At 44.6% G+C, this 23528-nt stretch overlaps 1 protein-coding gene across 13 annotated transcripts in view; it reads right to left on the bottom strand.

Annotated features, from left to right (window-relative positions):
- KIAA1549L (KIAA1549 like) overlaps window positions 1-23528 on the bottom strand; it is a 297338-nt gene that overhangs the window by 195456 nt on the left and 78354 nt on the right. The window contains exon 1 of one of the 13 annotated variants that reach the window (XM_085011460.1): window positions 18925-19120. The exons of the other annotated variants lie outside the window; for them this stretch is intronic. The gene's annotated coding sequence lies outside the window, so the exon portion shown is untranslated. Of the gene's footprint in view, window positions 1-18924; window positions 19121-23528 lie in introns of those variants that run through there. 13 annotated transcript variants of the gene reach the window in all.

Here is a 23528-nt window from a genome sequence, read left to right on the forward strand (position 1 = left end):
TTTACTGTCACTGGGGATTTCCCCCCCACCCCATGCCCTTTTATGGTAGGGAAGTGAATCCCAGAGAAAAACTCAAGCCTTGCCCTTCTCTGGGACAAGGCAATACCTCTCTGGCTGGACCCTTGCCTACTGTCCAAGGACGACCCACTCATCTGTCTTTCATTTCGCGGGTTTCCAAACCACACGCTGTTCTAGCAGAGCAAGTGCTCTGTGGCCCTGGGGCTGTTCCCTGGTCCATGAACTGAGGCAAGGCTGAAATATGTTCCTGCAGTGACATAGGCGGGCACACGTTTGTGCATTTAGCAAACATTTATTACACACCTGCTGTGGGTTGGTCACTGTGCTGGGTGATAGGGACATAAAGACAGCACAGTCCTTGAGAAGCTGGCAGTCCTGGAGTGGAGGGAGGGAGGGAGCAGGTAAGGACAACCCTGGAGGGTCAGAAGTGCTCAGGCAGAAGGACAGCAAATAAGGGAGCCTCACCTGGCCCCCAGTGGTTCCCAAGGCAAATGGTACCTTAACGCAGCTGGAAAAGAAAGGACGACTTAGCCAAAGAGAATTGTGTGCAAAGGGTTATGCATGTGAGTGTGTGTGTGTGCGCGCGCGCCTGGGCACCCCTTCCAGGTATCCTCCACCACAAATTCTTTATAATGGGGCCTTTCTAAAAACCCCACATTAAAAATCTTACATCTTGAAATGTATTGTGTTCCATCCCATTGGGCAGAAGGTCAGAGAGAACATTTGTGTGCGTCATGCCTCACAGGATTTCTATATCCTGTGAAATGTACAGTCACTCTTTCTGAGGTGTCAGAGGCAAGCTGCCTGGCTCCCTCCTCAGTGTGCCTGAAGCATGGGGGCTGTTCTACCCAGAGACACCTTTCCTCCCCTTGGGCTCAGGTCCCCCTGAGCGGGCTCAAGGAAGGCTTCTCCAGAGGGAGCTGACTGCACACCTTTTTTTTTTTTTTGGTCTTTTTCTAGGGCTGCTCCTGTGGCATATGCAGGTTCCCAGGCTAGGGGTCCAATTGGAGGTATAGCCACCGGCCTACGCCAGAGCCACAGCAATGCAGGATCCGAGCCGCGTCTGCAACCTACACCACAGCTCATGGCAACGCCGGATCCTTAACCCACTGAGCAAGGCCAGGGATCGAACCCGCAACCTCATGGTTCCTAGTCAGATTCGTTAACCACTGCGCCACGACGGGAACTCCTGACTGCACACTTCTAAGCTGACATAGCCCTGACGTTGTATCACCTTTGGCCTGGTAGCCAACCCTGAGCCTCTAGAACTTCAGTCTGGGCTCCAGTTTACTGGCTTGAAATCTGGACTCTGCATTCATTCGTTCATTTACTCGATCACTTATTTATTGAGCCCCCCGCCAACTCTGTGCCTAGCACTGTGCCAGGTGCTGGGGGTACAGAAGCAAACCAGGCATTCAGGTCTGCTCTCATGGAACCTGAATTCTAATGGAAGAACAGATAACAGAGAAGCAAACAAGTAAGTAAATGGCAAGGAAATCAATGAGAGATTTTTATGTAGTGATAAACACTAAATGATAAAGCAGGGTAATGCAGTTCTTCTTCTTTTTTTTTTTTTTTGGCTGCATCCATGGCATGTAGAAGTTCCCAGGCCAGGGACTGAACCTGTGCCACAGTGAAAATGCCACATCCTTAACCTGCTAGGTCACCAGGGAACACCCAGAGTAATGCATTTCAAAGTGATATTAGGAGAAGTTATTTTTCATAGGAGCATAAGAAAGGTCTCATAAGGAGATATCTGAGCTGAGACCTGAACAATGACAAGAAGACAGCCATGCAGAGATGGAGGGCATAGGAGGTGGGGTGGAGTCCGGACTTCATTCTAAGTGCAATAAGAACCCACTGGAGAGTTTTCAGCAAATGGGTGACATGATCTGACTCATGTTTTTACAAGATTACTGCATCAAAAGTATTCAGGATGCCGCCCCTACAGCATCCATGTGTCCCTCCTTTTCTTGGACAAACTCTCTGAAGTTGACTTTTGGTTTCTTAAATCTGAGGTTCATCTGGCCCTAAGCTCTCTGCTGCCCACAGTGAGAGATGGGGGTGAGCCTTCTCAGTGAGCACACCCCGCATTCATTCCTCCAAATGCCTTATTCCCTAATCAGCATGGTCTGTGCGCTTTTTAGCCAAGTCCCCTGATTGCAGAGTAAACTTCGCTTTCAATAAAGCTGCAGACTCTCAACCCCTTTAAAGCTACCAGCTTGGCAGCATGCCAGTCTCAGCTCAGTAATAGATTTCCTGAGTGGCATTCAAACTTGCCATCTTTCAAATAGGCTGTCACTCTGGCCAGTTGTGTGGGGTTTCCAGATTTAAAAAGACCATTTGGGTGATCTAGAGCAAAGCTTCTCAACCAGAATCTTTGTGAAGGTTCCAGATGTGCCCCCAGCCCACTCCGGATTTAGTGAATCATCACCTAGGGAGGGCCAGGGTGGAGGGGGCATCACACCTGTATTTTTAAGTTTCCCAGGCAATTCTGACATCCACCTCCACTTAAGAGTCAGTAAACTGCAGGGAGATAGGCTATATTTGCAAGCTCACCACGGCAAATTTTTCTTTTGAACAAGACTAAATAAAAAATAAGTAAATAGGGAATCCTCTGATGGTCTAGTGGGTTGAGGCTCCTGCGTTCTCACCACTATGGCTCTGGTTGCTGCCTTGCAGCATAGGTTCAATCCCCAGCCCAGGAATTCCCACATACTGCCTGTGTGGCAAAAAAAAACAAAAACAAAAAAACCAAGAGAGAACCTGAAATAAACATTGCAACTCTCATTTAAAAAAAAAAATATAAGGAGTTCCCATCGTAGCACAGTGGAAATGAATCCAACTAGGAACCTTGAGGTTGTGTGTTCGATCCCTGGCCTCACTCAGTGGGTTAAGGATCCAGCGTTGCCGTGAGCTGTGGTATAGGTCACAGACGCGGCTCAGATCTCACCTTGCTGTGGCTGTGGTGTAGGCTGGCAGCTACAGCTTCGATTCGACCCCTAGCCTGGGACCCTCCATATGCCTCAAGTGCAGCCCTAAAAAAAATAAAGAAATAAGTATATATACATCCGTACACTAACAGTCACAGGAACAGAAAAGGCAAAACTGTCTCCTGCTTATATGCATCAGGGCTACATCATGAAGAAAAGGATGTGGGAGCTCCCGCTGTAGTACAATAGGATCAGCACCAGCTTGGCAGTGCTGGGATGCGGGTTTGATTCCCTGCCCAGCAGCGTGGATCAGATGTTGCCATGGCTTAGTTTGGGGCTGTGGCTCGGATCTGATCCCTGGCCTGGGAGCTCTATATCCTGTGGGGAGGCCAGAAAAAAAACAAAAGAAGAAGAAAAGGAGATGAGGCATCATGGGTTCGTGAGTATATGGAGCCCTGAGCCCCTCTGCTCAGGCAATCACTGCAGGAGAAGGAGACACACCCACTTTTTCACCCTTGTCACTTTCAATGTTCACAGCTCCACAGCAGCACCAGCACATCCACACACGCAGGGTTTTCAACAGCACGTGCCCTGAAGATACATATTCTCCCCAGCTTTCAATTCCCTTGGATAGTCCCTTGAAAATGTGAAATCTTGCAGCCCTCCTTAATTAAAAAAAAAAAAAGTGTGTAGCACCAAATCATGACAATTCCCACACCATTCCTTACATTACAGTGTGGATAATGACGACAGGTCCCAACACCCCCAGCCTGGAAAAAAGGGCAGGACCAAAACAAACAGCAGCGTGGAGTTCCCATGTGGTTCCGTGTGTTAAGGATCTAGTGTTGTCACTGCATCGCATTGGGTGGCTTCAGTGGCACAGGTTTGATCCCTGGCCCAGGAAATTCCACATGTGGGCATGGCAAAAAAATAAAAATAACAACAACAACAAAAAAAACCCAAATGGCATCAATGAGGTCATGGCTCAGAGGAAACGAATCTGATCAATATCCATGAGGATACAGGTTCGATCCCTGGCCTCACTCAGTGGGTTAAGGATCTGGCATTGCCATAAGCTGTGATGTAGGTCACAGACACAGCTTGGATCCCGCATTGCTGTGACTATGGCATAGGCCAATGGCTGAGTTCTGATTCAACCCCTAGCCTAGGAAACTCCATATGCTGCAGGTGCAGCCCTAAAAAAAAAAAAAAATTAAAATTAAATAAAATTTCTGTTTGTTTCCTGTCTTTCTTACGAGATGAAAGCTCCTTGAAGATAGGCACCACAGGTATTCATCTTTGATTTCCCCCAATACTTGATTCTTTGGCATGTGATAGATGCTTAATAAATGCTTGATGCATTAATATGAACGAGCATCAGGAAAGCCCCCCAAAGATACTACAACCACAGCCAAACAAGTCTGAACTGTAGGTACAGTTAATTCACTTGTTCTTTTGTTCGTTCAACAAACATTTCTTGTGTCCCTATTTTATTCTCTGCATAGTACTTCAGGTTTGGTAATTACAGTGTGTCTGCCTGCTCCTGCTCCTGGTCACACAAAGGAATCTGAAGGCCCTACATCCCAGCTCCCCCACAGAGCCTCCTGAGCCCAAGTCCAGCCTTCCTGGGAGAGAAGTGCTATCCCCAAGCCCGGAGAAGTTCCTGCTTCTCAATCTGAAAATGCAGCCCTGGGGTAGCCAAGACATGGGAGGAAACTGGTGAAGCCACAGCAACAAACCACAGCAAATCTTTCCAACGCACTGATTTTACTTATTAGATGTTACAGTATGAGAAACTTGTATGTCTTATGAACCACGGTGTGGAATGTGCACAGAATTTTTAAGATAAAGGTAAGGGACCCGAAAGAAATTTCTGACATGCAGGCAAACAACTATTCTGGTCTGTCTCCACTGACCTCCTCAGAGTCTGGGATTCCCTCTCCCGTGTCCTGGGGGTGAATGGCAGAGACTCTGGCTGCCTCCCTTAACGTCCATTTCCTTTTCTCCCCTATGTTAGAATGCTCAGCTTTTAGGTAGGCATATGGTCTTTTGAATTACAGTTCCCAATCTCTCTTGTGTGACCACAGAACTAAACTTTGGTCCATTAAATACAGGTGGAAGTACTGCCTGTCACTCCCAGGGAGTGTCCTTAAAGGGAAGAGGCATTCTGTCTTTGTCTTTCTTTTTCCTGCCGAAGGGAATGTAGGTGTGAGGAGAGAGCTCCAGCAGCCATCTTGGATCCTGAGGTGGTCCTCTAAAGACATCATAACAGCTGGATACAGGTGCCTGCATGCTGGCTTGGGGCTGCCTAACTCCAGACTTTTTTACACAAGAGAACAGAACTGTGAATGTTTAAGCCACTGTCTGGCTGCTTTCACAAAAAAAGTTCAAGAAGCTTTGATATGGAATCCAAGGATTCATAGAGTCATAGAATGTGGGGCCCAGGAAAGACCTCAGGAACCTGGCTCCCTGTGCCTTTCTCCCAGAGCCACGCTAGATCTGCTCCTGCCTAACAAATTCCCTGATAAAGCTGACAAAGATTGCTGTGAGTGAACACATGAAAGCAGATGGAAAAGGTTTTTTTCTCTTAGCAGATGGTAAGGAGAACCCCTCTTAGAGAGACCTCCTGCTGTTGGGTAAAGGCTTTGCTGAGCTCCTTGGACTAGAAGCTGTATCTTCACGGCCTGAATGAGACATCTAAGGAAGAAGAAAGCTGTTCTGTATAACTGAGGATCAATCATTGGAAAAGCAGATAGAGAGATCTGGAGTGAAGGGACTGAGGAGAGAGAGAAGAAAGGGGGACTGAGATGGAAGAATACTATCTATCCTGCATTAACAACTCCAAGGGACCCTCCACAAGTCTACCAAAGCTGCAAAATGCCTGGCATGATTGTATGACGTACAGAACCAATGAGGTGGCTAAGTCTGCCATTAAAGTGCCATGGGGGAAGACTCCAAGGTGGCCTGCCCAGCTGCAGGTGGGACCCTGGGACAGGAGAGATCCTGGGATCATGAGGCTGAGATGCTTAAAGAAGTTTTAAAAAGGGCTTTCAGCTTCTCTAAGCCATGGAACACTGGGGGAGTATTAGCGGTGTTCAAAGACATTTCACTCTGAATATAAGAAACCTACTGAAGCACCTGTGTTACCATGGACACCCGAACAAAGCACTAAATCACACTGCAGCAGCGTTAGGCTCAGGCACTATCCCTCGGTCAGCCACCAACCCTGCCCCCTTCTTCCTGCAGCCAGAATCATGAGTGGAAATGCAACCCTAGCTTTTAAAACTCCACTCAGGGATCCAGAAGAGCCAAAACAACGTGTTTTTTTTTCTGTCAGAGGACTCATACTTCCTAATTTCAAAACTTACCACAAAGCTACAATAATCAAGACTGTGATCATGGCATAAGGATAGACTTACAGATCAATGGAATAAGATTTAGAGTCTAGAAATAAACTCTCACACTTATGGTCAATTCATTTTTTTTACAAGGGTTCCAAGACCACCAAGGGGAAAGAAAGACTGTCATTTCAACAAATGGTATTGAGATAGCTGGATATCCACATGTAAAAGAATGAAACTGGACCTCTACCTAACATCATACACAAAAGTTAATTGAAAGTACATCATCAAGCTAAATGTAAGAGCATCAGCTTTTAAAACCCTTTAAAGAAAATATAGGACAAGATCTCCATAACCTTGGGTTAGGCAATGGTTATTTAGATATGACACCAAAAGCAGAAACCACAAAAGGAAAAACCAGATAAACTGAACTTAAAATTAAAAACATTTGTGCTTCAGAAGATACCACCAGGAAAGAGGAAAAAACCCCACAGAATAGAAGAAAATATTTGCAAAGTATATATTTGGTAAGGAACTTATATCCAGAATAAAGAACTCAAAACTGAACAATAAAAAGACAAATAAATCAATTTTAAAATGAGTGAAGGAAACAATGAGCTACCAGATATATCTATTAGAATGGCAAAAATCCAAAATGTTGATATCACCAAATGCCAGCATGGATATGGAACAATAGGAACTCTCGTTCATTGCCGGTAGGAATGCAAAACGGTACAGCCACTTTGGAATATCTAGTGACTATATGACATTCCAGAAAAGGCAAAAACTATGGACAGAGTAAAAAGATCAATGATTACCAGGAGTTAAGGAGGGCAAGAGGGATGAATGGGTGGAGCACGAAGGGCTTTTAGGACAGTGAAACAATTCTGTATGACAGATACTGTAATAGTGAATATATTATACATCTGTCAAAGACAGTGGAATGTTGGAGTTCTCATTGTGGCTCAGCAGTTAACGAACCCGACTAGCATCCATGAGGACACCGGTTCGATCCCTGGCCTTGCTCGGTGGGTTGAGGATCCAGCGTTGCCATGGAGCTGTGGTGCAGGGCACAGACACGGCTCAGATCCTGCGTTGCTGTGGCTCTGGCGTAGGCTGGCAGCTACACCTCCAATTGGACCCCTAGACTGGGAACCTGCATATGCTGTGGGTGTGGCCGTAAAAAGACAAAAAAAAAAAAAAAAAAACCCAAAAAACAGAGAATGTACAACACCAAGAGTGAATCTTAAAGTATGGACTTTGGGTGATAATGATGTGTTAATGTAGGTTCATCAGTTGTAACAAAGGTACCACTGTGATGCAAGATGTTGATAGTTGGAGAAGCTATGCAGGGATGGGAGCAGGGAGTATGTAGGAACTCTCCTACTTTCCACTCAGTTTTGCTGTGAACTTAAAAGTGCTCTAAAAAAATCTGTTTAAAAAACGTTAGTGGGCAAAGGATTTGAATTGACAATTCTCCAAAGATGACACACAAATGGTCAATAAGCATATGAAAAGACACTCCATATCACCAACCATTAGGGTAATATAAACCAAACCACAATGAGACACCAATTCACATCCACTAGAATGGCTAAAATCAAAAACACAGACAAGAACAAGTGTCGATGAGGAAATAGAGACATTAAGACTCCCATACACTGTGGGTAGGAAGATGAAATAATGCTTTTGGAACCTTGGGGAAAACAGTTTGGCAGTTCTTTAAATGAGTTAACCTAAGTTACCATATGACGCAGCAATTCCACCTCTAGAGAGAATTAAAAACATATGTCCACACAAAAACTTGCACACGAATGTTCATAACAGCATTACTCACAAGAGTCAAAAAATGGGAACAACCCAAGTGTCCATCAACTGACGAATTGATAAACAGAAGGGTGTATACACATATAGAATATTATTCAGCAATAAAAAAGGAACGAAGTTCTGATACTTGCTAAAACATAGGTAAATCCTAAAAATGTCATGCCAAGTAAGAGAAGCTACATACAAGAGGCCCCAGAGAGTATGATTCCATTCACGTGAAATGTTCGGAATAGGCAAATCCACAGAAACAGAAAGTAGATCAGTGATTGCCTGGCACCGGGAGGAAGGGGGAATAGAGAGTGACTACTAATGAGTTTGGGGGTTATCTGGGGATGATGAAAATATTGCAAAATGAGCTAGTGTTGATGGTTGGACAATTCTGTGAGCACATAAAAGCCACTGAATCATATGCTCTAAGTGTGTGAATTTTATGACATGCAAATTATATCTCAATAAATCTGTTATTTAAGAAACAAAAACAAGCAAACGAAAACTCCCCTGGAGGCCTGCTTCTGCCCAGACGAAACCCAGCCCAGAGCACATCTTTGCTCCCTCTTTCAACATTTAGGTCTTCTACCTTCCTGGGGACATTTAAAAAACTATTTGTTGATGTTACTATGATTTTTTTTTTTTTTTTTATCTTTTTGCTATTTCTTGGGCTGCTCCCATGGCATATGGAGGTTCCCAGGCTAGGGGTTGAATCGGAGCTGTAGCCACTGGCCTACGCCAGAGCCACAGCAACGCGGGATCCGAGCCGCGTCTGCAACCTACACCACAGCTCACGGCAACGCCGGATCGTTAACCCACTGAGCAAGGGCAGGGACCGAACCCACAACCTCATGGTTCCTAGTCGGATTCGTTAACCACTGCGCCACGACGGGAACTCCCCTGCTACAATGTTTTAAAAAGAAAATAAGCTCGGTACCTTCATTCCACCCAGGACCAGGGAGCAATAAAGTATATTCACAGAAATGACGATGGCACAGAAACCAGAATTATGATTATGTAACGCCATATTTTAGCTGAGAAGAGTTCATTACAGTATATATTTTTAAAGCAGTGCTGAGAATGCTAATCAACACTCACAAAATTTAATCTTCTCACTGCATACATGATGTTTTCTCCCAAGTTTGATTAACCCATATCACTCACCAGTACATAAAAAAAGGAGCAACGGAAGGGATCCAGGGGCAGAAGAGCAGAAGAAAGTAAGCTCTCAGGCAGGGTGTATCCCTCCGGACAGTGACAGTTGTGGTCCCGAGGACATGCCTGTGTCCCAGGTCTGGAATGACAACCTCCCGGCAGGTGCCCCACCAGGTCCTAGCTAGGTGACTCTGTAACACTCTTTGACAGGGGTGGGGAATTTTCTGTAACTACAGTGACCTGAAACTAATTTCCTTTTGATACAGTTTTTCAAAATGTGTGACAGCCTTAGAGATCACTGGAGCCACCTCGGACAGCTCCACAAACACTTTGGTGCGGTGGAAAGTCCTGACAGGGGGAAAATATGAAGATGTAAATAAACCCTTGTGAAACTCCCTCATGTGCTAAAATCAGCAGTTCTCTTCGAAGAGCCAAGTGTAATACTTGCCAGTCGATTTGTTTTAGGATCTAAATGGCTCTGTTCAAATGGCTATAGCCCCGCCGGGCAAAAAAAAAAAAAAAAAAAAGCTTTGGCACTTAAAAAAATGATTAAAAACTCCCTGCTATTTATAATGGTGGGGAAATGTCACTAAGAATTAAATGTTTTGTCAGTGGGAAAATGTGGCTGTTTGGAGAAGACACACTCGGGGAATTGATGGCAGGGTGGCTGTGAACAGCCACAGGGGCTCAAAAGACAAGGGGGTTTTTTGTTTGGGTTTTTTTTTTTTTTTCTTCTTCTCTCTCTTTTTGAACTGCTGGATCCTGAACTCTGGGATAGTATGAGACAAGCAAGCCAGACCCCAGATGTTACACCTTGCTCCCTGCAGGTGTCACCACTCTTTTTTCCTCTACTCTCTTAAAGCTGGCATCTCTCAATCCACAGCAGATTTTCATTCATTAAAGCTGATTTAGAAACAAAAAATGGAATCTACCATACTGTCCAGAGAGAGAAAGCAATAAAGGAAATGCACAAATGGCAATACTGCTTTCAGGGTCTGATGTTCGGGTTTCCGCTATGCTTCCAGATACCCAGGTTTTTCATGGCAAACGACTCAACTGGCAGCCCGTCCTTCACCAAGGTCTTTACCAACCTCTCCTTCTCCCGTGTGAAGCTTCAACCCCAATCAAGCAAACCTACTAAGCTCCTAGGGGCTGTGCCATGTCCCCTGGAGCCCTCCCAATTTGTCCCTGCCATTGATTTAATGCAGCAGGTGCCACCCCTATGCTCCTCTGTCAAACTTTAGGGTGAGCCTTCCATCTGCTCCACAGTCACTCTCTCTGCTGGACATGCTTTTTTATTAGAAATGTTTCAATTGTCTCACTGGAGTGAGTGTGCTGTTTCCTACCTGTTAATCACAAGGTGCTCTATTATAGAACAAAAGATACCAGCCTTCTCATCTCAATAAATTCTGAACTACCATCTCTCTTCTCACAATTTTAAAGTTGTATTCAGATCTGTATTTACATATCAGGTGTAGCTCCATCAACTTAGCCATGTGGGTTTTGTTTTTGTTTGTTTTTTTGGTTTTGTCTTTTGGCTGGTTGTTTGTACTGGCCGCAGCCTGCAGTGGCTTGATGTAGGATCTCAGTTCCCAGACCGGGAAATGAACCTGGGCTGCAGTGGTGAAAAGGCCAAATTCTAATCTCGAGACCACCAGGGAACTCCTTTAGCCATGTGTATTAGTCAGGGTTCTTCGGAGAAACAGAACCAATGGGGTAGATACAATTTGTATTTACTTAAATATATGTAAATATACATATATTATTTCTATAATTTATTATTCATTTAAATATATTTAAATAAATGTATTTGTTTCTATATTATGTGTGTGTGTGTGTACACTAAAACAAAATATAAAGACCTGGCTCACATGACCATGGAGGTCATCAAGTCCCATGACCTCCCACCATCTGCAAGCTGGATAACCCACCTGCAGGGCCTGAGAGCCATAGAGTTGATCTTGTAGGTTCCAGTGTGAGTCTGAAGCCTGAGATTCAAGAGCACCAAGGGCAGGAGAAGATCGATGTCCCAGCTCAATCAGCCAGGCAGAGAGCGCATGCTCCCTTCCTCCCCCTTTCTGTCCATTAGGCCCTCAGCAGATGCGTGAGGCTCTGCTCCCCGCCCCACCCCCACACCGGGGCAGCTTTACTCAGTCCACCAACTCAAATGCTCATCTCTTCCAGAAACATCCTCACAGGAGCTCCTGCTAAAGTGCATCAGGATTGGCAGCGTCTTGGGATGTGAGTTCGACCCCCGGCCTGGCACAGTGGGTTAGGGATCTGGCGTTGCTACAGCTGTGGCTTAGTTCACAGCTGCCCTGTGGATCTGATCCCTGGCCTGGGAACTCCCGTATGCTGCGGGGTGGCCAAAAACAAAAATAAAAACCCAAAACAGCAACAACAAAAAAACCCAGAAACATCCTCACAGATACACCCAGATCTGGGCATATCATAATCCAGTCAAGTTGACCCATAATACTAACTATCGGACATTGAAAAAAATATAAGAAAAAAGCTAAGCATTCTTTAACGCACGCCTATATAAAATGATTTCTGTTTTCTTCATATTAGCAATATAGACTTACGATCCACTCATTTCAACAACGTTTATTAAGTTCCTACTATGTGCCAGTCAAGGTGCCAGCTGCTGAGGACTCAGCAGAGAGCAAGATCAAGCTCCTGGCACTTATAGGCCAATAGAGGGGACATATGTGTCTATGGGAGGTTGTGAAACTATGTGATAAATGCCCTAACTGGGTCATGCACGTAGGGATGGGAACACACAACAGGGACCCCTGACCTAGTTCTGGGGTCAGGGAATGCTTCTCATATGAAGTGATGGTGAAGGAAGATAAGAAGGGCAAGAAGGGCATGGAGGAGTTGAGGTGGGGAGGTTCCAGGCAAGGAGACCATCTGGGGCAAAAGGCCAGAGCTCAGAGATGCACAGCACGTTCTGAGATTTCTTAAGTCTGTAAGAAGTTTAGCAGAGCTGGAGCAAAAACTTGGGGGTGAAGGAAGATGCAGGACCGGGAAGTCTGGACTGTCTCCTAAGAGCCTCACACAAATCCCTGATTGTCGAATCAAGCACTTTGAGGTGGAAGGAGATGCAGGGAAGATCAAGAAGAGGCTGGTAAGCCTTGCTAAGAAGGCTGGACTTGATCCTGGGGTCATCAAGAGCCATCCAGGGGTTTTAAGCAGGAGAGTGATGCAAACAGGTGCGCATCTGGAAAAATCACTCCAGCTGCAGTGTAGAGACTGAATTTAAAGAGACAAGGCAGAGAAGGAGAAAGGGAATGTGAACCTCTTTGACCAGGTAAATGTTAATGTTACTCATGGGATAAAAAGTACAGAGGTCTTCAAATAGCCTGTACACACACACACACACACACACACACACTCAGCTCTGCAATCACACATGTCCACCTTGTATCACTTTGGCCTGTCTGTATTCTCCTCTGGGATGTAAGAGGGGAGATCAGATCTTTTTTGTCTTTGTGTCTTCAGGGCCCAGCACAGTGCCTGACACAGAGCAGACAATTCATAAGTGTTTGCTGGATGAATGAGTGACTGAGGGCCTGAAGGAGTGGGTGAAAGTATGAATGGACAAACAAAAGACAGAGGACAGGAACTTTGGGAAGTATTCGTAGAAAGATCACAGGCTTTGGAACCAGGCAGGACTTGATTTAAATCACAGAGCTATCACTTACTGGCTGTGTGAGCTTGCGCGAGTTTATCCACGCTGAGATCGTTTCCTCATTTATAAAAAGAAGAAAATAATATCTGCCCACAATATTATCGCAAGGATCAAATGAGACTGTGAATGTAAACTACCAAGCAAAGGTCTGGCCCAGCATAGGCACTAAACAAATAAAACTGCCCCTTTCGATCTTGTTTGGCCCCCTCCCACCTGGTACCAGCACAGTGTTCCAGAAATACAGCACAAGGAGAGAACTATGAGGCAGAGATTCTAGACCTGTACCTGATGCCAAGAGGGAGACAAATTCTAAAAAATTCCTCCTTATAATGGGCAAAATTAGCCAATCCTCATTCTAGTAGCTCCTGAGCCAGCAAGAGTTTAAAATAATTGTTTAGACAGCAAAGAAGTTAGGAGTTCCCATCATGGCTCAGTGGTTAATGAATCCAACTAGGAACCATGAGGTTACAGTTTGATCCCCAGCCTCGATCAGCGGGTTAAGGATCTGGCGTTGCTGTGAGCTGTGGTGTAGGCCGCAGATGCGGCTTGGATCTGGCGTTGCAGTGGCTGTGAACCTGGGAACCTCCATATGCTGGAGGAGTGGCCCTAGAAAAGCCAAAAAGACAAAAAAAAAAAGAGAGAGAGAGAGAGCAAAGAAGTTAAAGCATGCGGGAAAGGTGTCAGGGAGAGCAATACAAAATAACATAAAACGTTCTTTCCTAATTATGTTCTGCCAACTAGAAAGAGGTTCACACTGTCTGTGACCAAGAATTACCAACCAGAAAACTAATCATTGATGTCAACGGAGCCACTTTTTCAATGATGTCCCTGGGATTAACCTGATAGCAGGCAGTCCTATTTCTCTTCTCCGATACAAAAACATATGGGTATGGACTTGACCGTTCTCTGGTCCAAGAAGACGGCATTTATCTGGGGTGGTTTCAGTTGGTGGTAGTTAATGCGTCTTTACAACACTATCCACTTTTTTTGGCAATTCATTTACACTTGTTTTCAAAAGGGACTAATCAAACAAAAGGAATAAAATTGAAAAAAAAAAGGAAGAGAACAGTTAGGAGGAAAGCAGATAAGCCAACAATGAGGATGACTGTGGTTCCTGGGACTGAGGAAGGTCATGACATTGATCACATGTGCGAAGTGATGTGTATGTGTTATTATATGGGGTTCTTATAATAACCACACAGTTAAAAGAGAGAGTATACTTCTCTGACCACAAGGCCTCCTTAAGAAAGGAAAAGCTGGAGTTCCTCTTGTGTCACAGAGGGTTAAGGACTCAATGTAGTATCTGTGAGGATGCAGGCTCAATCCCTGCCTTGTTCAGTGGGTTAAGCATCTGGCATTGCTGCAAGCTGCAGTGCAGGTCACAGATGCGGCTCAGATCTGGTGTTGCTGTGGCTGTGGTGTAGGCCAGAAGCTGCAGCTCCAATTCAACCCCTAGGCTGGGAACTTCCATATGCCGCAGGTATATCCATAAAAAGAAAAATACAGAAAAAGCCTCCCTTAAATGATGACAATTAAAATACCAAAAAAAAAAAAATGGCTGAGAATCAAGAACATGGCATCACCACTGCCACTGCATAGTGAGGAAACTGAAAAAAAAGCAAAGATAAGAAACCTGCTCAAGGTCACTGGTCAGTAAGTGGAAGAATCAAGTTTTGAACCCAGAAAGTCCAACACCAAAGAGCTCAGGCCCCTTATCACTGAAAACACTGTCTCCCTCCTTAACTGCTGAGCTTCCTGGCAGCCACAGTAAAGGTTAAGACATAGGTTGAATTACATAATTCTTATTATAAGGGAAGAAGCCAAAGCTCTTCCTAGTGAAAAACTCAGAAAAATTTCTTAGAGATATTACATAAGGGGTATATGCAGATAGTTGCTTAAAACTCAAAAACAATTAGAAGGCAAATATAAAAACATCGCTTAGAGAAAACTATTTTCCATGGATAAGGTCATACGGTCCACGAATGTCACTTTCTCAAAGTCTAGTACGACCCACAAAGAAAGTGAATATATCCAGAAAAATGCAGAACATGCTCCTTAAATCATCTTCCCTAAACATCAGGGCTCTCCATTCAGTTTTTACTGACAGCTGGTTTATTAGCTGGTTCAGAACACTCTCCAGAAAAAACCTGAAGGAATGGGAGTTCCTGCCTTGGCTCAGCAGAAACGAATCTGACTAGCATCCATGAGGATGCAGGTTTGATTCCTGGCCTTGCTCAGTGGGTTAAGGATCCAGTGTTGCCATGAGCTGTGGTGTAGGTTGAAGATGCGACTCGGATCCTGAGGTTGCTGTGGCTGTGGGGTAGGCCAGCAGCTACAGCTCCGACTAGACCCTTAGCCTGGGAACCTCCGTATACCACAGGTGCAGTCCTAAAAAGACAAAAGACAAAATCTGAGGGAAGAATGACAATTGATAAATTCTCTGCTGATTGATAAATCCTGCCCATAGAGTGGCTCGTTCATTTATTTATTTATTTATCTATCTATTTTGTCTTTTTAGGGCTGCATCTGCAGCATATGGAAGTTTCCAGGCTGGAGGTCGAATTGGAGCTGCAGTTGCCAGCCTATGCCATAGCCATGGCAATGCTAAATCTGAGCCACAGCTGCAACCTATGCCACAGCTTGCAGCAACACTAAGTGGTTAACCCACTGAGTCAGGCCAGGGATCGAACTGCATCCTCATGGATACTAGTCGGGTTCCTAACCCACTGAGCTACGATGGGAACTGGGTGGTCCCTTTATGAATTAAGAATTGGCTCCCCACGAAATGACTCAGACACTCTTTGGGATTCAGGAGACACCATTCTCTCCTCCAGAAAGTCTCCACAGCCTTGGCTTCCGCATGGGAGGCTTAGCCATCGTGAGCCCCTAAGAAGGAAGCCAACACTTGTCCTGATGCAGTGTGTAGCACTGAGTTGACAGCCTGGACCCTAAAACCAGCTCTAATACTGCCTAGCTGGGCGCTTGTGCACAAGTTGAGATATTGTGATGCCTCAATTTCCACATCTACAGAATGAAGAGCATAATGCTGTCTATCTCCCGGGACTGTTGTAAAAAGCCTAACGAGACAATTCATATAAAAGATCTCCCCTGTACGGTACATGGCAAGCATTCTGTAAATAGTTGGCGGATTTTATTATTTGGATAGTTGTGTTTTTTTGACAGGTAATTTATTTAGCGGTAGTAACACTCAGGCCCTTTGGGAGAAGAGTTTGCATAGGTGTGAACTATTTTGTTATTCAGGCATGAGGTAGAATGAGATGCCTGGGGACGAACGGCAATCAGGAGGTACAGCAAACACCTTCCAGATGCATTTCGGTGATCGTGGATGCCTTCGTGTTGAGGGAGACAGCCCGGCAGATGAAAAGAACCAACGTTTAGAGTCAGGCATGTGCTCAAATCCCAGCTCTGCATCTGTTTGCTCTACAGCTTCCAGTAAGCTGGTTAGCCTCTTTGCACCCCATTTATAAAATGCAGATGATACCACCTACCATGCACTGTTGCTGAAGCAACTGGAAATAAAATGTGTAAAACGCCTGGCACACCTGTAAGTGCTCAATACACGACAGATACTATTACTACAGCAGCCTATCCAATTTTACTTAAGTATCAATTTTCCTCTTTATTGAAAGAGTGGTCTAAAGAATGGTCTGTAAGAGTGGTCTATAACAATGTTTTCTACTAAGCAAAAAATCCATTTCTTGTGAAAATATGATGTAGAACTACAGTCTCTTTAGAGCTAGGGAACTGTGTACATGTGTGTGAGTGTTTGTGTGTGTAAGTAAATATATATATATATATATATAACAAATCAACTCCCCAACTCAACTCAATTTTAGTGTTCTTATTTTTTTCAGCCTATTTTTAAATACCCCAGCAAAGCAATCTCACTGTAAACAAATTTAAAAATAGAAACCAAATAAAAGAAAGAAAATTAGTCTCCCATAATCCCACAGTGCAGAGATAACTACAGGTGGCATATTGGTGTTAACCCTTCCAGAAGGTTTTTCTCTGCATATAAACATATACATGCAAATCCACTTTTAATAATCCCATGCAACAAAAACCAGGAATCCCATTTCCCTCAGGACCATCCCTGCCTATGTCAATCTCTGCAAAGAACAAAATGTAAATGCTTAAAAAGGATCCTTGTGTATATATTTTTTAGCAAGAGTGCATAGGTAAGAGAATTATTTTCAATTAAACATACTGTCCCAAGACCTACGACCTCCCCAAGATATATAAATTGGCATGCGACCAACGACATGTAACTAAGGACCAGGCAGACAAATATGCACACATGCACAATAGATGCTGAATCCAAATATAGTCAATATTCATGTGCTCAAGAAAGCTGAAGAGGTGCTCGAGTGTGTCGGCACTTGAATACCACTCCATGGTTTTAAGCCAACAGCTGGCTCCCGTACACCGTACACCGGGAACCCATTACCTCACACCCCCTAGACATACACACAATCACGGGAGTCCAGCGAATGAAGTTTCTTTTCCATCCCATCTCCCCACCCTCACAATGCCAGGCAGCTGATTTGGGCTGCCCTGTGTGGAGTGATGGGTTGGGGGGGTGCTTCAAAATCAGATACATGCATGCTCCCCACCTCCCCCATCTCAATCCTTGCACGCCCACCCCGCCCAACAAGAGGTACTACTGAAAAGCCAATTTTCTGATTCCACTTCAGGGAAGCCGAGCTCCCTCCCTGAGGCCAGCGAGCACTTAGGATTAATTGTTATTTGCTCTGTTTGAGTGATACAGGTAACCCCGTCCAAGGTGGCCACGGTCAGTGAGTGCTCATACATTTTAATCACCATCCTTGAAAGGAATTGCTCTCATGAAGAGGACGGAGTGTGGTAAGGAGCAGAAAAGATATGCTGTGAGTTTCCAAGGGAGGGAAGAAATAAAGATAAAAGGAGCAGGTGAGATGAAGGCTATTTCTATAAGCAGAACAAGGAAAAAGGCCGATGGCTGGTTCTGATGGAGGCCATGAATCAGAATCCATTTTCCACATCCTCCAGGACACTGGTTTGTCAACTCCTCACCCCTTTTATAGTGACAAATAAAAAGTAATAACTTGTGCTGCTAATAGGACACTGTTGCTCAAAGCGAACCCTCCTGGGCTTAGCGTCATGAGACAGGAACTTACATGAGACAGAGCACAGCTACGTGGCCAAAGGCAAAGTGACATTAGATGGCAGATCTGTCAGGTCATGGCTCCAAATGTATATGCATATTTCCAAAGGAGGAGACACAAACCACCCTTCAGAAAGCCCTGCCATGCCCACCTCCTCTCCCCCAACACACACACACACACACACACACAGAGGAATGAAGCAGACTGCCCAAGAGGTGGAGTCGGAGTGTAAACACAGAAGAATATGGATGTGAATTCCCTCCCACCCCCTCCGGCCAACAAGGTTACAAATAGCCCTGTCTCAGCTAAATGGTGATGCCCAGCATCCTTTCACACTATTATCAATTCAGGCTGCTATAAAGTTGAAATAAACGCTCCACCAGCACACAAACGCCCAAATTTATAAATGCAGTCCATTAAAAAAAGCCTATTTCCCAGCAGCTGGTAATTGCAATCAAAACTGGGGAATCTGGGCTTATAAAAAGCAATGTAATAAACATGTTGTTTAAAGGCTTGAAACTCCTCATCTTACCACCCCTATCATCCCAGCTGTCACTTTCAGATGCCTCCATTTCCCACATCCTATGTTTTGGGCTGGCAAGTTTAACCCTGTTAATTCTATGCTTTCCCTAAATCTACACAGAGCTCCCTGTGAGGGACAAAAGCACCAGCCCAGTGGGTACCTTGAGCGCTCACCCCGACCCCAGCAGGCCCCTGACTCCTGTCCCCTGATCAGCACAATCATTAGTGAAAAACACACTGGGGTAGGGCCCACCTGCCCCTTTTCTTCTTAGATCACTCACTTTTTCAGATGTCTGTACCCTGAATACTAGGGGTCCTGAAAACACAGCCAACCATCAAAGCTGCTGACCAGTGACTCTTCTCAAGTTCTGCTCGGTTCTGGGCAGCATCTGTGAGCCTCAAGGCAGGTGCACGCAGGCACAGCTGCCCTTAGATACCTTCCTACTTGCAGCTGGTCCTCCCTCACTGAACTGAGCCTTCCTATGACTGCAGGTTTCACCTAAAATTCATCTGATCCTTGGATCTCTTCCTAATTGGGATTCTTTTCTAATTAATCTAGAGCTCTCTTCTATCCCCTATGCCCCAAAGCCATCCAATCACCCTAATTAATGTGCTTACCTCCACTCCCACGCCTAATGTTTGCAGAACCCCGGGGGCAGGAGTAGAAACGGAGGCCCACATGCTATAAACGTAAATATTGAAAAGTTATAAATCAAGCTGACAAGTTATTAAATGAAATATGTTCCATCCTGTCTTGTTATTGATTCCTTCATAATGACCTAGAAGACCAGTTTCAAACACGGAATACTGATCTCGGCCTCTGGCCCTCAGCCGGCTCACCATCTTTTTTCATTCCCAGCTCCATCCCGCATCACAAGGGGCCTCGTGCTAATGGAAATGCTGGGCTGTATATACAGATGCTTCTGTCTCAGCCACATGGACCAGTCATTTCTCTGTCATCTCTCAGGCCTATGGGGGCCCACACTGGTATCACAGGTGCCCCTGGGAGGAGGGAATGAGACCCACACAGGCCTTGGAGGTAGACGTGAAAAATTCCAGGGTCTTGGGTACCCAGAGCATGATGCAGATTCTAGACTCTAGAAGGGAGGATGTGGCTCCTGGATGCTGCACAGCCCCTGCCCCATGGAGACATACAGACTGAGAAGGGCCAGGAATGCACCTGGGCCTAAGTTTGGTGCCCACTCATCTTTGCAGGCATATCCTATTCCTCTTTCAAAAGCTAACTCAGAAGAGATTATCACCTCTAGGAAGTCATCCCTGACTACCCCTCCCCCAAATCCAGTAGTTCAGAGAATGCTTATTAAATGAAGGCTGTAAAAGCACCTAGGTGAGTGCGGCATGCCTGTGACATAGACTGAGCTTGTGTTTCTCAGTCTTTTTCCCCAAGAGAGAGTTAAAGCCGTGTGAGCAGTGGGCACACTAAACTGAGATGCCATAAATTCCTAGGTTCATTCCCAAGCACGTGGCAATCAGATCAGAGGGCACAGCTGAGATGCTCACTGGAACCAGGCCTCCTGCTGGCTGAGCGGTCCAGACACTTTTAAAACAGGATGTTAAAGGCCACTTATTCTGTGGTCTCACAGGTGCTGAGGTTCCACAAAGCAAAACCAGTCAACAGATGTTAAGAACGCACCCCCCCCCCTTTTTTGCCATGCCTGGGGCAGGTGGAAGTTCTCAGCCAGGAATCAAACCCATGCCACAGGAGTGACAACACTGGATCCTTAACCCACTGAACCACCATGGAACTCCAAAACCCTCATATCTTGAACAACCTTGGCAAGACCTGCCAAGAGACTGAGTAGCCAATTCGGCCAGTTGAGCCCAACACCCACCTGTAGGCTCTGTAAGAGGGGGAAGAAGTCACTGGAACAGTGAATGTATTTTCTACACAAAGCTCTTCCACACACCCCACCCCCTCCCCCAGAGAGGCTGCCTGAAGTTCTGTCCTCTCTTGAAAAAGTGAGAAAGTTCAGCAATGGGGGAGCCCAGAGAACCCTCGAAACACCTCAAGATGAGCCAGCGATTGTGTGTCTGCCAACCCAGAAGGTCCTGTATCAAACAATGACACCAGGCAAGCTTGTCCCTCCTCCTTGATCTTTGACCCCCGCACCCCGACAAATCCCCTCACTACACCAGCTAAGGGGTGGGAAAGGGGGACCAGGAAGTGGACACAAAACCTATGACACATCCCTTCCCAAGAGAGGAAGACTAAGCGAGGCCTGAGCTGGGGGTGGGGAGAAGTTTTAAATTGGTTGAGTTTTAAATAGGACTTAAAAATTGTTTTAATTCAATTTGATAGTATATTGGATGGACATTTTAATTTTTTATATTATTATTATTATTATTATTATTTTGCTTTTTAGGGCCACTCCTGCAGCATACGCAGCTTTCCAGGCTAGGGGTCGAATCGGAGCTACAGCTGCCGGCCTTCGCCACAGCCACAGCCATGTGGAATCCAAGCCCCATCTGTGACCTACACCACAGCTCACAGCAACACTGGAGCCTTAACCCACTGAGCGAGGCCAGGGTTCGAACCCTCAACCTCATGGTTCCTAGTCGGATTCATTGCCGCTGCGCCACAACAGGAACTTCCTTTTTTAATTTTTTTATTTTTGCTGGATGGACATTTTTAATACCTGGGAAAGGAGACTATTGGCTTATCATCTGAGCATGGCTAGAAGAGTTCAGGGATATAAGAAAGAGCAAAGTTGTTTCCTACAAGTGCCCCACCAATTTCAGCACATGCAATAAACCAACGTGTTTTCATTAACTCACGAGTACAGAACACCGAGGTTGCTAAAGGCACGCGTGGACCATTAAAACGTTCCCATGACTCCCACCTCCAACACAGCATCAGCTGCCCTTAGGGGAAAAATAAATTAGGTCATCAATTTGAGGTTTCTAAGATTGAGAAAGTCATTTTGTGCCCTACTCAAATTATAAGTTACCTATTAAACTGACTTTAGTTTCCTCCTCTTTTCATTTTAAATCCACATATATCATGACGACTATCAGTCAGCTAAAGAGGAATCCCCTTGGTCAATAATTGAATACCTGTATCTTCCATTTAAGTCACTGGTCTTCCACTTTTCCTAAGAGATGTCTTCTGTATTACAACCATCAGTCACAGATCGGACCGCTGACCCACCGGTGAGCTGGTCAATATTTCCTCCTCAAGTAGTTTAAAAACAGTAGTGTTTCAGCTGAACATGTTTGTGACGAAGAAACATTTTTGCTCCCTAAAATCTCTTGGGTGGAGCTGGCCAAGACTTTTCCCTCCTACTACTTCCAATATATATTTTGTAGAATGAACTAAAAAAATAAAGCTTGAAGGTTAAAGTACACCAATTCCTTAGCATGGAGTTAATTGAGAGCCTTGTGATCTCTGATTTTTCCAGAATCTTCTGCGCATTTAGAAAAAGGCCTCTCAGAAGCATCATATTTTCAAAGAAATTTTCTCGCTGCCTCTAAAACCATGCAGAAGCATTATGTCCATGAAATCATTTCAAATACAGCATTTTTCTGACGAATTCTAACAGAACCAAACCTAACTGGAATTCTGCTCTAAGGTTAGTTCAAATACTCAAACACCAAAGCCTTCAAATACTCAGACACCAAAGCCTAATGAGAAACTATTACTGAAGGGTGTCTATATGATTGCTTTAATCCCCACATGAAGGATTATTTCCACCCTGATATTCTATGGCAGTAATGGCCAAAAGAATATTCTGTAATGACAGAAATATCTTATATCTGTGCTGTCCAATACAGTAGCCATTAGCCACGGGTGGTGCCTGATATGTGGCTAGTGCAACTAAAGCACTGAATTTTTTATTTTATTATTTTAATTTTTATTTTATTTATTTTAAGTTTAAATAGCCATATATGACTGTGGCTACCATTTAGACAGCACAGTTGTACAGCATTTATTATTGTTGGCAATCCAGAGAATTCCCTTGGAGAATAAGCTCTGTGGCTGACTAAGCTTTCTGGAAAACTAAGCAGCTATCACTAAACTTTCGTTCTGTCAAATGGTTTTCAAACTTTCTTTTAAAGCACTGATACCTTTTCATTGTATTTCTCCTTTATTTTCAAAAAATACTTCTTCGATGACAATGCCATTGCTTTACACGTTAGGATATCCTTCTAAAATGATTTAAGAAAAAAATATACAATGCACCCACATACCTTCTTAAACAGCATTCTGTGAGCATAACTGAATCTTTCCTGTAGGCCTCAGGGTCATGGTCATGAACACAGGCTATCAGACTCAGGAGAAACACATCAATTACTATAATGCACCTTAATGCAATGAAGCCCTCAGGGTCACTGGGCTCAGTGGGGCTATTTAAACCCACCCCAGGCAGAGATCTTTATAGCTTTCTGTCACATCTATGGCCTAGCTGTTAATGTCAAGCCCTATTACTGTCAGGGTGTCTGCCTATCCTTATTTATTGGCTACGTTGTTTCCAAAAGGTGGCAAATAAAGAGACTCTCTTCCCATCTCAGTTGTTGCCTCTGAGTTGCTAACATTGCAAGGATGGTAGAACTGGAGTTAGATATGCTGTAGCATAAGACTAGCTAGTGCATAAACCAGGGCATGAGGAGTTCTCAGTAAACTTCGTTTTTAACACCAGGACCTCTTGATGTCTAATTCACCAGCTCAGAGCCTCTTATGCTTACTTCCTGATTCCAGACAGAGCTTGCATAGTGGCTGCCTGCAGACAGATCAGGTCTTAGTTTTCTGCTGGAAGGGATCTTAGTCATGCCCTTAATTGTGATTTAACTTTTTATTCAGTATTATTTGTTTCCCCAAATAGAACATAAACACATTGGTAACAGAGGAGTAAAAACCTCAGGGAAT

Source organism: Sus scrofa, chromosome 2, assembly GCF_054392235.1.
Source record: "Sus scrofa isolate SSC_HxYL_T2T_F1_AM1 chromosome 2, Sscrofa_HxYL_maternal_Yorkshire_Landrace_v2.0, whole genome shotgun sequence".
NCBI lineage: Eukaryota > Metazoa > Chordata > Mammalia > Artiodactyla > Suidae > Sus > Sus scrofa.